Here is a 15578-nt window from a genome sequence, read left to right as displayed (position 1 = left end):
TGCAAATTATAGATCTCTATTTTAGTCCTCCATTCTACTTGGCTTTCACACACTTCAAATCTAATAGCTTGTTCACCCTTCAAGCATTCATACTCTTAAGCCTTCTTGCTTTTCTTTCCAATAATAGTCTCTTATATTCGACCATTGAATGAAACAATACCCTAGACTCCTTGTCTTCCTTAGGTTCTTGCACATGAAAACCTTTTGTTCTAACCAACTCTCTTTATAAATATAGTTTTAAGATATTTTTTTGTTCAAACTCAATCATCCATTTTCAGGTTAGGTAGGATTAGGTAGGATACAATGAATCTAACCACTTTTCCATTTGGTTCCTCTAGAAACTTCTTCCTCAATCCTCTTTGAATTTTCCTCAAAACAATTTGAATTGAATTTTGTGCCACCAACTCATCGTAGTTATCTTCCACATGCTTCACATAATTCAAGAAAATAAAATAGTTGGCTCAAAATCATCAAATTTATGATTTAACATGAATACTAGTACTTGACATCAATATGCTATTACTTGGCTTCCATACTATTCTTCCACTCATCTTCAACTAGGTAACTTGGCACACACTAAAGTTTACTGGTGCTTAAAATCAACTAAACTTTACTTGATTTACACTAAGTTCACTCAACGCACACTAAATCTTCACTTTGCTTGGCTTCAACTAGTTTTTTCTTAGCTTGCACTAACTTTGTTCAGCACCTACTACCCACTTGGTCAAGCTTGACATACTCAATTCTTCTTACTTGTTCTTCTAGACTTAATCAGTGCATCCAACCTTAAAAACCTTAAGTAGATAATAAATACACTATGTCATGATTTTCTTAACTAATCTTCGTACTCCTTTTTCATACCATAACTCAACCTTTCATCTAGGTGCTCTTATTATCATATTTGATCAAAAATTCCTCATCAATCAAACAAATGATAGTACTCAAATCAACTAAGAATTTATCTTACCAACAAGTAGTAGGTTTGACATCAGTGAAAAAACAATGATTGTAACATTACATGTTCTTCACTTCAAAACAATCTCATATCAACACTATCCTCAAAAGTGAATAATTTTGCATAAAAAATTGCAAAGGTATTTAGAATTGTTTCGTGGTCAAAAATAATGTTTCCCTCCTTTATAATTACTTCTATTTTGTCTCTTGCTTTTTTTTGGTTAAGGAGCTGAAAGATACACTTAGAGCCTTTATCTCTATGCTACAACTAGTTAATTTTGGCTCTTGTTTTAGCTCCTTGAATTCTAGTGTTTTGAATTCTTCTCAATGAGTCTCTAACTACAACTAGTTTTTTCTAGATGGCATTGTTGGTACAAAAAACTAGTTGTTGTTAGAGACTCATTGACTCAAGATTGAAGAAGGAGGTACAACTTAGTTCTATTATTCTATAAGGAATAATATAGAGATCAATTGGATAGTAGGTTCATTGATCTTTCCCTCGAAGCTATTTGGGAAGTGGGTCCAACTATCTTCGACAACTCCTAACAGGGTTGGAATCTTCTAACAAGTATTAAAAGTCTCCTAATAGGGACTCATATGTACTGAATGTTGTAATAGACTCCTAATAGGGTCTATCTTATAATAAGAAATATTTATATTAGTACATCATATTATGGGTATCATCCCCACCACGTATTTCCCTCTAATCAAGGGTTTCCCTAGTTAATATATATGGTGTTATTGTGTATGAGTATCTTGTCATCATTTTAGTTTATATTGCTCATATGGTTAAGATTTTTTAAAGTTGTTATTTGTGATATTAGTTGGATAACTGATTCACCCCCACCCCCCTAAGTTATATCAATGGACTATATATTCTAACAATTGGTATCAAAGAATTAGGTCCTTGAAGGATAAGCTTAACAAATGTGGGAGATCAATGGAAAATCTTTTTAGAAAGGATAGTTAGATTTGATGGAGCCAACTATGATAGTTGGAAGGAGAAGATGAAGACTCATCTATTGTGCATGGGTCTAGGATATTGGGTCTTGACAAAAAAAGTTAGAAGATAATCGATAAAGAAGAAAACCTTGAAGGTTGCAGTGAAAACGAGAGATCTATTCATGTCTAACATGAGAGCAAGAGAAGCTCTACTAAAAAATCTTCTAGAGAATGAATACTATTAGGTCAAGTCACTTGCAACATCTCATGAAATTTGGAAAGCATTAGAACCTACTTTTAAAGGTGATGATCATGCAAAGAGAATGAGATCGCATAATTGGATATGTGCATTTCAAGATGCTAGAATGATATAAGATGAATCTGTAAGAAGTTATATTAGTAGAATATCAAAATTGGTTGTAGGAATTTAGTCTCATGCTAGAACCAAAGAAGATGATGAAGTCATATGGAAGATCTTAAAAAGTTTGACACTACCATTCAAGCCTATAGCTCAGATGATTTAGCCAGTGATGCCCTCTTCACTAAGGAGACACTACTTGGAAGATTAGAATCAACAAAAGCATATCTAAGATAGTCTAGAGAACTTTCAAGAGTCAAAACATCTTTTAGTATCCTAATTATTTGACCTAATTTGACAAGAAGTGCAAGCACCTGTGAAGATTTTATGGGTAGCAACAGAGCTGATGAAGACAAGAAGATTGAGGAAGGAATAGTGCTTCTAGTGAGAAGAGAAAAATATGGTAATAAATTCTTTAAATGTTGGACTTGTAATGAATTTGGTCATTATGCATCTAAATTTCCTAAAAGAGAGAAGAAGTATAAGGGAAGGTTTAACCCTAGAAAAGATAGAGATATAAATTGTTTGTATGCAAATGAAGATGAAGAATCTGATGAGAAATGTCTAAATGAAAGTGATGATGAATTATATTTGTGGCCATCAAGGAAGATGATCTTGATAGATAAATTAGAGAAGAAAGAGCTCTAGTTACCCAAGTAGAAAAGAAATCTGATTGGGTAGTTGACAATTGTTGTTCACATCACATGACTGTTGATATGAATAACTTTGTTAAGTTCAAAAATCATGATGGAGGTATTGTTAGATTTGGTAACAATATAGCCTATCATATATCTTTAATTGGATCTGTTACTCTTGATGGTAAAAATAGCACTGATGATGTCTATTTTGTTGATGGATTGAAGCATAACTTGTTGAGTGTTGGACAGTTGGTGTACAAAGGTTATCAGTTACAATTTATTGAGAAGACCCACACTATCAAAGAGAGAGATGGTAAGATGATTGGAAATGGAACTAGATCCAGAGGTAATGTAATTGAGTTGAATACAACTGAGATGACATGTTTGGTAGCTAAAGTGGATACTAGTCCATTATGGAATAGAAAATTTTATCTCATAAACTTTGATAATATTATGAAGGTTAGTAGCAATTTTGTAGTCAGAGACTTGCTTAATATTGTTAAGCCTAAGATTGTTAAGCCTACTAATTTTGTGTGTAAGGAATATATTTTGGCTAAGTAGAAGAAAGTATCATTCCCTAGCAAGAAGTTCACTACCACAAAGAAGCTAGAGATCACTCAAATAGATCTAAGTGGTCCTTTTGGAACAAGAGGATTCTATGGTGAAAGGTATTTTATGATTTTTGTTGATGATTTCACTAGAATGATGTGGGTAGCATTTATTAAAGAGATATAAAAAGATTTTGAAAAGTTTAAGATGTTTAAGAATAGAGTTGAGAATGAATCTGGTGTTAAGATTAAGTGTTTGAGTTATGTTAGAGGACAAGAATTCACCTCTAGAGAATTTAACATATCTTGTCAATAAAATGGAATCAAAAGACAACTATTTGCACCTAGAAAACTTGAGAAAAATGGGATTGTTGAGAGAAGAAATAAATCTATAACAAAAGTAGCTAGAGTGATGTTATTTGAGAATGATGTTTCTAAGAAATTCTGGAGAGAAGTAGTGAATACAATAATATATACTCTAAATAGAGTATAGATTAGAAAATGTATGGACAAGACACCTTATGAACTATGGTTTGGACATTCACCATTAGTCAAATTTTTTAGGATATTTAGCAGCAAATTTTATATCAAGAGAGATGATGCTATTGGTAAGTTTGATCCAAGAAGTGATGAAGGTATGTTTCTTGGCTATTAATTAAAAAGTAAGGCTTATAGATGTTTCAACTACAAAACTAAGACAACAGTTGAATGCACAAATATAAGGATTAATGAGAAGGTTGGAACCAAAGGAAAGATGGTAGATTATAATTTAGATGAAGAAGATAATAACTCTAGAATTGTTAGACAAAATGCTAAAGTTATGTTTAAGACTAACAATAACTTGCAGAATAATGTGCTAACTTTTGAGCATAAAGGAGAATAGAGTTCTGAACCTAGAGAAGAGATAAGAGTTGAGATGTCACCTCCTACCGCTAACTAGAATTTGGTAAGGAATTACCCTCCTAAGTAGATAATTGGAAGTAAAGATAAAGGCACAATGACAAGGAACAAAGTAAATGAGGAGATATGCTTGATACCTCAAGTTGAACCAAAGTGCACAAAAAAAGCAGTCAAAGACAATCATTGGATCTAAGCAATGAAGGAAGAATTTGATCAGATAATAAAGAATGAATTTGAAATGAGCATGATAGGAGAAATAATTTTTTCTTAGGATTTCAGATTGTGCATAATAATGATGGTATATTCATTTCACAAACTAAGTACCTAAAATATTTGTTGAAAATGTTTAGTCTAGAAAGTTGTAAACCTATTGGCACACCCATGATAATTGGTCACAAGTTTTCCAACAAAGATGAAACACCCATAATAGAACATTAGATGTATAGATCAATGATTGGAGGTTTGCAATATCTGACTCACACCAGACTAGATATAGAAAATACTATTGGGATTGTAGCTAGATTCCAAGCTGATCCTAAGGAATATCATTTTGCAGCAATAAAGAGAATATTTAGATATGTAAAAGGGACATCTGATTATGAAATCCGATATGATAGATCAAGTGATTTCACTTTGTGTGCATATGCTAATGCTGATTGGGTAGGAAGTATGTGTACACTCAAAAGGCGTCACACTCTAAACCCTTCTATCCAAGTGATTTCATGAGATTGGAATGCTTGGATGTTGACTTAAGGAGTGCAAGAAAGTATGTTTCAAGTATATGAGGGTTCTCAACTGAGAGAAAATTTTCTTAAGAGTAAACCATGCAATAGGAGGTTTCTTTGAGACAAGATGCAAGAGTGCAAGTGTCCACAAAGTGATTCCTTAAATATGCAATGCAAGCATGAATCTACACTAGAATGAAATGAACAAATGTGGCTAGATTAAGAAAATGAAAATATTATAAACCAACCTAGCTATGCTATGTGAGCTAGATTATAGTAAAGGAAACTAACCTATCATGAAATTATACTAAAATGCCATAATATGAGAGAATTTAGAAGACAATAAGATGGAAGTTCTTTACAAAGCTCTTCAAAACTTTGAACGAGAAACCTACAACATAAAAATACTCAAGAGTGTGGATCCTTTGAGAAGGGGAGAGCTCTTTCTTTTAAAGATGCATAGATGATGGAGATCAAGATCAAATGATGGATGATCAAGGGTGGAGTTTGAAAATGGGATTTATCCATCTGCACACACAAGTCAACCAATTAAAAAAGAGTTGAATTTGTACATGAGGCAAAAAAAGTCTTTTCTTTTAAATTGCAAAATAGAAATAATACTTTATGTGTGTACATTGAGTTGGTTAGAAGAATGAGGTCTTTTATTTAATAAAAAGGGGACATGTTCTTTTGATCAAATAATGAACTTAGGATAGTATAGTCAAACTATAGGTTATAATCAAACTAATCAATTTTTAGTAATTTGGTCTAGGAAAATGATTAATTAATTTAGCCAAAATGCTAAGAAGGGGGCTAATAGTCTAGGAGACTATTTTTAGGTGATTACATTTTCCTCTCTTTTACTAATGTGTAATCAATCTAGGAACAAATTACGTAAAACAAATCAAAAGCCAAGTAGGCAACAATGGATAGAGATATCCAATTTTGAAGAATGAAATGCAAAAAGAGATTAAAAAAATCTTGAATGTATAGCTTAATGGTGGTAGTATTGAACACTAGGAAAGAGATGATGTTAGAATTCAAGAAGAATGCTAGCACCAAGCAAAGAAGATAGACCAAGAGCAAATGAAAAGATCAAACATATGGTCCTAAGAAATAGATAACTACATCAAGTGATGATAGAATATTTCTACCCCCTTAGGATTGAAATCAAAATGAGGTAAGGGGATGTAGAAATGAGCTAGATATGAGAAAATTGAGATAAAACAATGTACAAGATGACAAATAGATGATTAGAACCAAATCATGACCATAAGGAATGATAGAATGCCCCATTTTGACTAGAGTTGACCATAAAGGATAAAGCATGAAAATTAGGTCAAGTCGAGTAGAAAGATGATTTAGACATGAAAATGTGAAGCAAAGTAGATATAAATTGTAGAAATGATGAAGACATGGATAAATGAAGATACCTCAGTGAAGATTTAAAGATTAGACCTCAAAAGGTTAGCTGATTGCATAGAAGAAGGTAGAAATTTGAAATCTTGACTATCAAGATGATCTCAAATTTTGATTTTGATCCCAAAATGGGATCTAGGACATTGAAATATGTAATAGGTCAATATTATATATATATATATATATATATATATATATATATATATAAAAGATGAAGAGAGAGCTCTCCTCATGTGTAGGAATGAACATATAATGCAACCTAATATGCAAAGGTGGTTTACTAGCAAGAAACACATAACATTTAGACTCTGATTTCATCATTGAGTATTTTAGGGACATCATAAGATTATATAACCATCACTAGTATAACTATGAGGATATGACTATGATTGAGACCATATAAGAATGTGGGAATCCAATCTAAGAATCAAAGACATATAAGTCAAGATGGCTACTTGATTAGATTCCCTAAGTTTAATATAGCAAGATTACACCTATAGAAAGGCATAAGAGTTAGGGTAACCCTTGAGTGTGGTCTTGCAAAAATAATTAAGGATAATATGTTGCAGGTCAAAGTGTCAAGTAGGACAAGCATGAATTCTCTAAACACCTTAGACTAAAAAAATATACCCACAAGTAGAAATCAAGTAAAACATGCCCCATGACCCTAGTCTTCTAGTCCATGACATCCTCGAAAGACTATTAGGGAGGGAACAGATAGCAAAGAAATCATCATAGACAATACAAAAAGTAGATAAAGTTCATCAAAACTCATTCATTTAAATATTTAAGTGCATGTGTGTAAGTCACTTGGCCATTTCTTCAAGACTTGATTTTGATAGTGAGAAATACCATGACATCTGAGACTATAGGTAGACTATTTGAAGAGTGTTGAGAAACACTTGATGTCAAAGGGGGTAGTATTGAGAAACACTATTCGATGAGTTGCTAAAGAAACTCTAATGCACAAGGAAACCTCAATAGGCTGAGTAGTTGTGCCCCCAAGATGAGGACAAGAAACAATCCCAAGCTAGGAAATGTGGTGGAGAGTGAATGTCTGAGATTGATAGACATAGGTGTAAGGGTATCAAGTAGCACTTGTTTTCAAGTTTTCACCACTTGGTAGATTTTTTTAGGACATTTTTCAATTTTTTTGTATTTTTGATTTTTTTGATTTTTTTGGTGATAAAACAAAGCACCTATTGCTAGGTTTTCACTAAGATGATAATTTTTTTAGGACAATATTTTAGAAAATTTTCAGCATCATATATGATTTTTCTAAATTTTTTAGAATGATTTAGAGATCACTAGTTCTCAAGCAAGATGACATCATTTTCTCCCAATTTATAGCATGGTGTAGGACATGATGGAGTAGCAAGCTGGTGGATAAGTAGAGATGGATAAGAAAGAAATATGAAGCAAGTGAAAGTGATCCTCAAAGACTTGATTCCTCAACAACACCCAAGCTAGGGCAAGATAACCATATGAAGCATGTTTTTGATAAGAAATGGAAGCAATGAGAAAGATAGAATGTATGATAAGTAGTAGAAGCCAATAGCATGAAAATATATAGTCCAAAAAAGTAGGCATGTCAAGAGGCCTATGAGAACCATGTTTTTCTTTGTGTGATCAAGACCAAGAGGTTGAATGGATAGGATAGAAATGGGATTGAGCAATAAGAATGAAGCTAGATATGAAGGCTATGAATGAATAAGGAAGCACAATAGGGAAGATAATGAATATGATAGCCAATATGCAAGGATAGCTCAACATTGTTAAGATCAAAGAGAGAAGAGGGGATAGATGGATGATGGAAGAATTACACATGACACCTGTTTACTTTGTTTTCATCATAGTTCTTATCCAAGGTGCCATAAGAACAAGTTTTTACCATAGGACATATTTATTTCTCTTTACTATTGCTACCAAGGTGCCACAAGAAGTGGTTTTCACCAAGGCACTTTTTTAATTTTTATTTTATAGAAATAGGTCAAGATTTTTTCAATTTAGATAGTTATCCTATAGGAAAGATAAGTCTTGATAAGCCAATACCATAGATAAGTATGCTCAAAGATGTTGATAGGGTGAAGGAAGGGAAATGGTAGTAGGATAAGTATATGGAGGATAATAATTCATGTCTTGAAAGGATTGCAGGAGTATGGATAGCATGTAAGTGTAGGCTTGAAAGGATTGCATAAGGGTAGATGAAAAATTGGGCAAGATCAACATTGACACACACCATGAAGGGTGATGGAATGATGAAGGGATCATGGAGGAAATAACTTGAGGTTTAGATATATGGAGTGGTAGAGTAATCTTGGAGAAAGATGTTTAGAAGAAGATGGAGTGGAAGCATTTGGAAGCTTGAATGTCAACTTAGATTTATGTTCAGTATTCAAGTCTTTCAAGAGAGACTTGTGAATCCATATAGCATTAGATTTTCCTTTTGATACTTTAGAACACATTTCTTCAATAATGGATTTAGGAACCCATATTTGATTTGATTTAGCTCTTTGGGTGGTGGACCTTTGTGGTCTCTTGAATGTTTTATTTCTTCTTTTCATTCACATGTCTATTAGATGAGAGATAGTGATCTTCATTTTTCAATGGATTCTTATGTTTATTCACACTTCTAAAAGACTTAGGATTTGTGGATGAATAAGGTTGATATGATTGGTTTTATATGAATAGATGAATGAAGATTTGTCAAGGATTAATATCTACATTGATCTTGAGGTACAATAGGAGAGTTAGGAATGAAAAATGTAGGAGATTAAGGAACATACAACCCCAATATGGAAGGAAGGTTTGAATGTTCTAGCATAGATGGATAAGGACCAAGGATATATTTTGGAGATGCAAATAGATAGTGAGTAGGGATATCGACATCTTTAGAGTGAGAAATGTGACCAAGGTCATTGATAGACACATGAGTAGCTTTAATAGAGTAACACCTTTGATAGGAGCATTTGAAGCTTGAGCATAATTTTGAAGTAGGCATGGAGAAGTAGAACATGAGGGGATGCTTTAATCTTGACAAGTAGCTTTAGATAGCATAGCAAGAGAACTTTTCTCATAATTTTTAGTAAGCTCAAGGGAAATAGTGGAAGTTGTGTATTCATAATATTTAGGAGGTGGGTAAGACATAGGATATGGAAGAATGACATCTTGAATAAGATGAAAGGGTTCTTGATCTTTATCTTTCTTGACATTTATACCTTTGGCTTTTTGAGAGTCCTCTTGACATGGAGCCACTTCTAAGGAAAAGTGAAAATGTGAGGTGTGCATGATAGAATCTAAAAGAGATAGTGAAGGACTAGATGAAGTGGGCACAGTAGGCATAGAACCACATAAATGTTAATGATCTTTAGCCTTAGTAGCATTGAAAAGTTTTGCAGCCAAGTGAAGGTTAGCTTGAGTTTCTTTTAGAGGTATCCCTTCAGGATAGGCATAGTCAATGTAGAAAGAATTAGGTTCTTTGTTTGATGGAGGCATGTTGGAAAGCTTTGAAGTGTTTGGAGGTGCATGAGTGTTGGAAGAAGTGGAGGCATCAAGGAAACCATCACTATACATAGGTTCATTAATATGATCTTGCTCAAGAAAAGCATCCCCATCATATGAGTCATTAGAGGTATCAACAATCCCATCAATAAGATCTTGGATTTTATGTTTCAGCTCAATACAATCTAAAGTACTATGCTCATTATGTCAATGATAAGCACAATAAATATCCAAGAATGGGTTTCCATATGAGCTATACTTAGGCAATGTGATGAGCTTAGTGCCAAGACATGTTTTCAAAATGTCATCATAAGAATATTCAAAGAGAGTAAAATTCCTCTAAAAAGTATACTGATATTCTTGTTGTTTCTCAAGTGCATAACATGCATCCATGTATTCATCATTGTCTTGGTCAAATATAGGTCTAGCATGAAAGCTTGACATAGGTTCAAAGGAAGTATCACTTGCTTGTTCTCTAAAGAGGTCTTTAGATCTAGAAGATGAAGACATTTGATGTCTTGGATGTAGACCTTGATGAATATGACCCATGTGTATGTAAAGGTCTTAAGGAAGATTATTTAAGAATGAAATATTCTCCTCTAACCTTTTCTCAAGTTTAGACTTCATTTCTATCATTCTCTTAGAGAGATAAAGGTAAGAAAGACCATTTGTCTCTTCTAGCTCTTTGTATTGAGTGTATAGATCTTGAAACTCTTTAGTGGCATGGAGGATATCATGATAATATATATTTGGTTGAATTTTTTTAGCACAAGGCTTGAATTCTATAGTGGTAGATAGATAATCAAGCATGAAGGATACTAGAGGAAGCTAAGAAGGTGACGCGAGATAACTTAATGTCCAAACTAGAGAGGTAGAGTATTCACTTGCCAATATAGTTGAGAGAGATTAAAGTGACTTGTCAAGCAAGGTGTCCAAGCAACTTATGACACTAGTGACTCAAGTCAAGGGCTAGAAAACAATCCAAATAGCCAAATAGATAGAGAAATTGAGGTAACAGGTGAACAACTTTTTGAAACTAAGAGTGTAGTCAAGAAATTAAGGTGAACATTTCAGCAAAAAGATAACTAGCAAGCAGACATAGACCATGAAGATAGAAAGACCAAGAATAGTAAGACCAAAGAGTCACTTTAATCATGTTTAAGCACTAGAGATATAACCAGTCAAATCCAAATGATGAGACTCTCCTTAGCAAGAAACACAAGCAAATGTTTATACTTGATGTTTTGACTTGGTTGACAAAGTTGATAGCACATAAAGTTCAATTTTCAAAACATGGAGTAGTCTTAAAACAATTAAGCAAGGAACAAAGAAACCTTTCATGATAAAAGCATATGTGAGGTCTCAAAATAAATCCCTAGAACTATTATCATGTGTATATTCAAAATATTTTCATAGAACTAAAACATTTGAAGAAACATCAAGCAATATCTACCTAAAGGACATGGTTTATTATTGAACAACTTGGCCCACACTAATTGCTCCTTTGCCTCACACTAAGTGGTTTTTGACAAGAGATATTGGTTTTATCATGGAAGTTTCATAATCACAACCAAGGGAACATAGATGGTGAGTGTAAAATCTTGGGGTGATCCGGGTAGTCCACTAGGATTTATCCCTGCACAAAGAAGTTGACCAGTAAAAAAAGGGTAGCTACTAACTTAGTGTGTTTAAAAAGGGCTTCCATTCATAATGTTCCTCTTGCACTCAATTATGGGACACCCCACCTTGTAGTGGGTAATAGACCTTGTGGTTACAAGAGAACCTTAAGCATTCTTTCTTAACACTTTCCTCGTGGTCCCAATCCAACAAGTAGTCACACGAAGTGAAGACAAAAAATACATCTATCAAGGTTTTATTTCTTTGATAGCCTTGAGATTATAGTGGGTTGGAATAGCCAGGTTCACTTGTCCCCACTTGGGTCATTCCTCTTGATTTCTCAAGAGGATCCCTAATGCTATTTGTAGATAATCCAAAACATGGACATCATTTTTTTTTTTTAATTTTAGAAATGCGTCGGGTAAACTTTTTAACGTGACCAGTAGTGCTAGCGTGACACACCCACCGGTACCACAGTGATGGGCGAGACTAGAACCCGTGACCACCCCCCTGCAACAAGGAAGATTTAGCCAACCGAGCTACGACCCCTGCCCAAAACATGGACATCATTATTGTGTTTTATCAAGTATAAAAAATATTTAGGTACATTATTATATCTAAATATCTTAGACAAACCTTTTGCTGAAATACAAAAATCATCAATCATTTTCTAAAATAAATTGGGTAACTTTTGTAAAATTGTTTAAAAGTCCATAGTTTTGAGACTTGAACAAAATTTTGATTGACATAGGGTGGGCTTTGTGTAAAATCCTAGTCAAAACAGAACATAATTTTAATTCATTCAAAAATAGAGAAACTTAGGGGGAAAAAAACTAAAAAGGTACTTTGCATAATGCATTCCATATTAAATCAATTTCAAATAAACACAAAATTTAATCAATTTCATCCACCATACAAACATGCATACAAGAAGGGATATAATTAAAATAAGATATTGAAAGTTGATATAGAAGAAAAGTTTGTTATGCATCAAATTGTTTTCTTGTATACAAAATTGGAATTAGAAATCTATGTCGCCAAAATCAACAAGAAAGGTACAAAATTGAGAAGAACCAATCCTCTCAAAATTGGTTCAAAGATGTTGGAACCAACCACTTTTTACATATGTCAGAAAAGTAGCTGCAACCATCCTATTCATAAAAGAGGTAGCAACAAGATTATCTTCAATAACTTGTTCGTCTCTAGTTGTACAAGCTCACTCCTCCCTGAATCGCTCCATCACCACCTAATGACTAGCTTGAGTCAACTCATCTATGGTTATCCTCCATAAATATAAGGTCACCATCCTCATAAAATCAACTCAAATGCAAAACATTTTTCAATAAATAGTTGTTATCATCTACAAGCTATGCTTGTGCTAATTAGCTCTCAAACTATTTTTAATCCAAACCATACTATTTGAATTTTCAGTCAAATGATTGTGGAGTTTTATATTCAAAAATCAAAATAGGAAGATAAAAGAAATAATCAAGCTATAAAGAGGCAGAAATTTTACTATATAAACCTCAAGATTGGGAAAACTAATTGGAAAAGGAAATCACACATTTTTTCAAGCTTCTTTAGATTACTTAAAACAATTACACATCAAAGAAATTCAAACGATGTGTTTTCTATCTTTCAAGTATTCTCGAGTTTTGAATACTTCTGCCACACAAGTTGTAGTCATCATAGTCTGCCTAACATGGTTTTTATGTTGTGCTCTCACTTTCTCTATACTATGCTTTGTAATTTGGTATGTAGCTATCCTCAATCTTGTAATACAATCTGCTCATGATCCAATTCACTATGGGATGCCTTTGATTCCTCACATTATCCAATTCAACTTGCTCATGTCCTTAAATAGGTGTTGGAAGATTCTCTCAATGCATAAGAATTTATAACTGCATTTGGAAGAGCAAACATCTAACAGTTGACATCAAATTTCATTTGTCATCTACAAAACCCCCCTTCATGAAAACCTACAGCTTCATTATCATTTGGATGGTTTCAAAACTGCCTTGGCCATTATAGCCTACCCTGATAGAATTTGACAATTTCAAATTACCACTTGATATTTACAAATTGTCCTTTTAGTAATTTCCTCCATCTTCTAGAAACCAAATTTTTAGATATAGACTTAAATGAAGTGCTCTTTTTTGGAATTGCATAACTTTTTGAAAAGAATAGGAATAAGTAGAAGTATTCAAATTTGAGTGCCATCAAAGTACTAAGTTTGGTCCTACAAGACAATTGCATCTACAAGGCCAAAACTGTGTCCATCCACACCAAACAACCATTGAAATCATATAATATTTGAGCAACAACAACAATGACAACTATGTGACAAATCACTATGAAGCCCTTTTCTTTGCTAAAAGTGGATTCCCCATCTTATGTTATCCAAAGCTTTCCTTCTTCATTCTATGAATGCTCTAGTTCTCTCATGTTGCTACATACAATTGGTACCAACTTTCATTCTTTTCTATACACACAACAAGTGGAACAAATGACATGTTACAATGTTATTATAGCAATGTAAACATATGCATGCTTACAACTACTTTTAAATGTTTGTACAATTATCCACGCTATTAATTTTGTTAGTTTTAATAGAATCCATGTTCCCCAATGCAATCAAGTAACCCCACTATCCTCCATGCTCTAAGATCATACATGTTCTTCAACACTATTACAACTATTTTTCATTGTGGTTAATTTAATTATAAGCATATCATAATCTGTTAATCTGTAGGGAAAGAAGAAACAAGATGGAGAGGCATGCAGGACTAAATTTCGTAAAAGAAAGAAGGAAGATATTATCATAAGTAGCTTGGAAACTGAATCCCCTTTAGTCCATAAGAGGTTAATGGGCTTTGGGGTTCCTAGCTATCCTACAAAAGGCCATTCCAAGCAATTGAAGGAGTTTATGCAAGGGCCTCCATTCTTCTATTTCAAAAATGTTGCCATTGCACCAAAGGATGTTTGGAAGACTATATCTTGGCATTTTGATGGTATAGAGGTAGAGTTTGTTGACTCCAAGTACTTTTTAGGTTCAAAGAGACCAAGAGGCTATGTACACAACCTTCCAATAGAAGGTAGATTTCATCTATTGCCTCTGCCTCCTATAGTAATGAAGCATTTCCTCAAACAAAGAAGTATTGGTCTTCCTAGATCATAGGGAAAATTTGAATTGCATATGTGGCTCATGAGCCAGTGATGTACAATGCTAGGAACTCAAGTCAATAGTTAAAAGATCTCATGGTAAACCATCTTTGAGTGAGCAAGCATACATACTTCACATGTGCAAGAAGAACAACTTGATATTGGTGGGGCCATATCAGATGGCCCCTTTGGAGCCTCACAAGATAGAGCTCATACTGGGATTTGAAAAAGATCACACCCAGGGAGTGTCATCTATGACAGAACACCTTCAGTATTTGGGAAATGCATTCCAAATTGACACAATAGCATACCATTTCTCTGCACTAAAAGCATATTATCTTAGTGGAATCAAAGTCCTCTCTTTGTTCTCTAGTATAGGTGGAGCAGAGGTTCCTCTCCATCGATTAGAGATAAACTTAAAATGTGTTGTATCTATCAAAATATGTCCAAAAAATAGGCTTACACTTAGTTCTTGGTGGCATAAAACACAACAAATAGGCACATTGATTCAGAAGGAAGATGTACAAGAATTGACCAAAGCTTACCCTAAATGACGTAGCTTGTGTTAGTGTGGTTTAGCTAACATGTCCAACAAATTAGCTTTTGAAACCAAAAAAAAATGCATAGCTAAACATTAACAAAATTTATAAACCAAGAAAAATGTTTAAATAAATGGCAATGAACATGGAATACAGTGTGAGAACAAGATTTTTTAATCAAATGTCAATCTATAAATCAAAACGTCAACTCGCCTTTCTAACACTGGGAAGAAGGCTCTTCAATGTTACCAAGTGTGAATTAATCCTTTTACGCC

At 33.6% G+C, this 15578-nt stretch overlaps 1 pseudogene; it reads left to right on the top strand.

The window, feature by feature from the left end:
• Window positions 1-15318, top strand: part of LOC149556941 (DNA (cytosine-5)-methyltransferase DRM2-like) — a 112220-nt pseudogene extending 96902 nt beyond the window's left edge.
• Window positions 15319-15578: the final 260 nt, after the last annotated feature.

Source organism: Cupressus sempervirens, chromosome 5 (genome assembly GCF_028749045.1).
Source record: "Cupressus sempervirens isolate cs-2001-9-10 chromosome 5, ASM2874904v1, whole genome shotgun sequence".
In the NCBI taxonomy this organism is placed as follows: Eukaryota; Viridiplantae; Streptophyta; class Pinopsida; order Cupressales; family Cupressaceae; genus Cupressus; species Cupressus sempervirens.
Note: the sequence above shows the minus strand (reverse complement) of the source record. Positions and strands in the feature narration are given on the sequence as shown.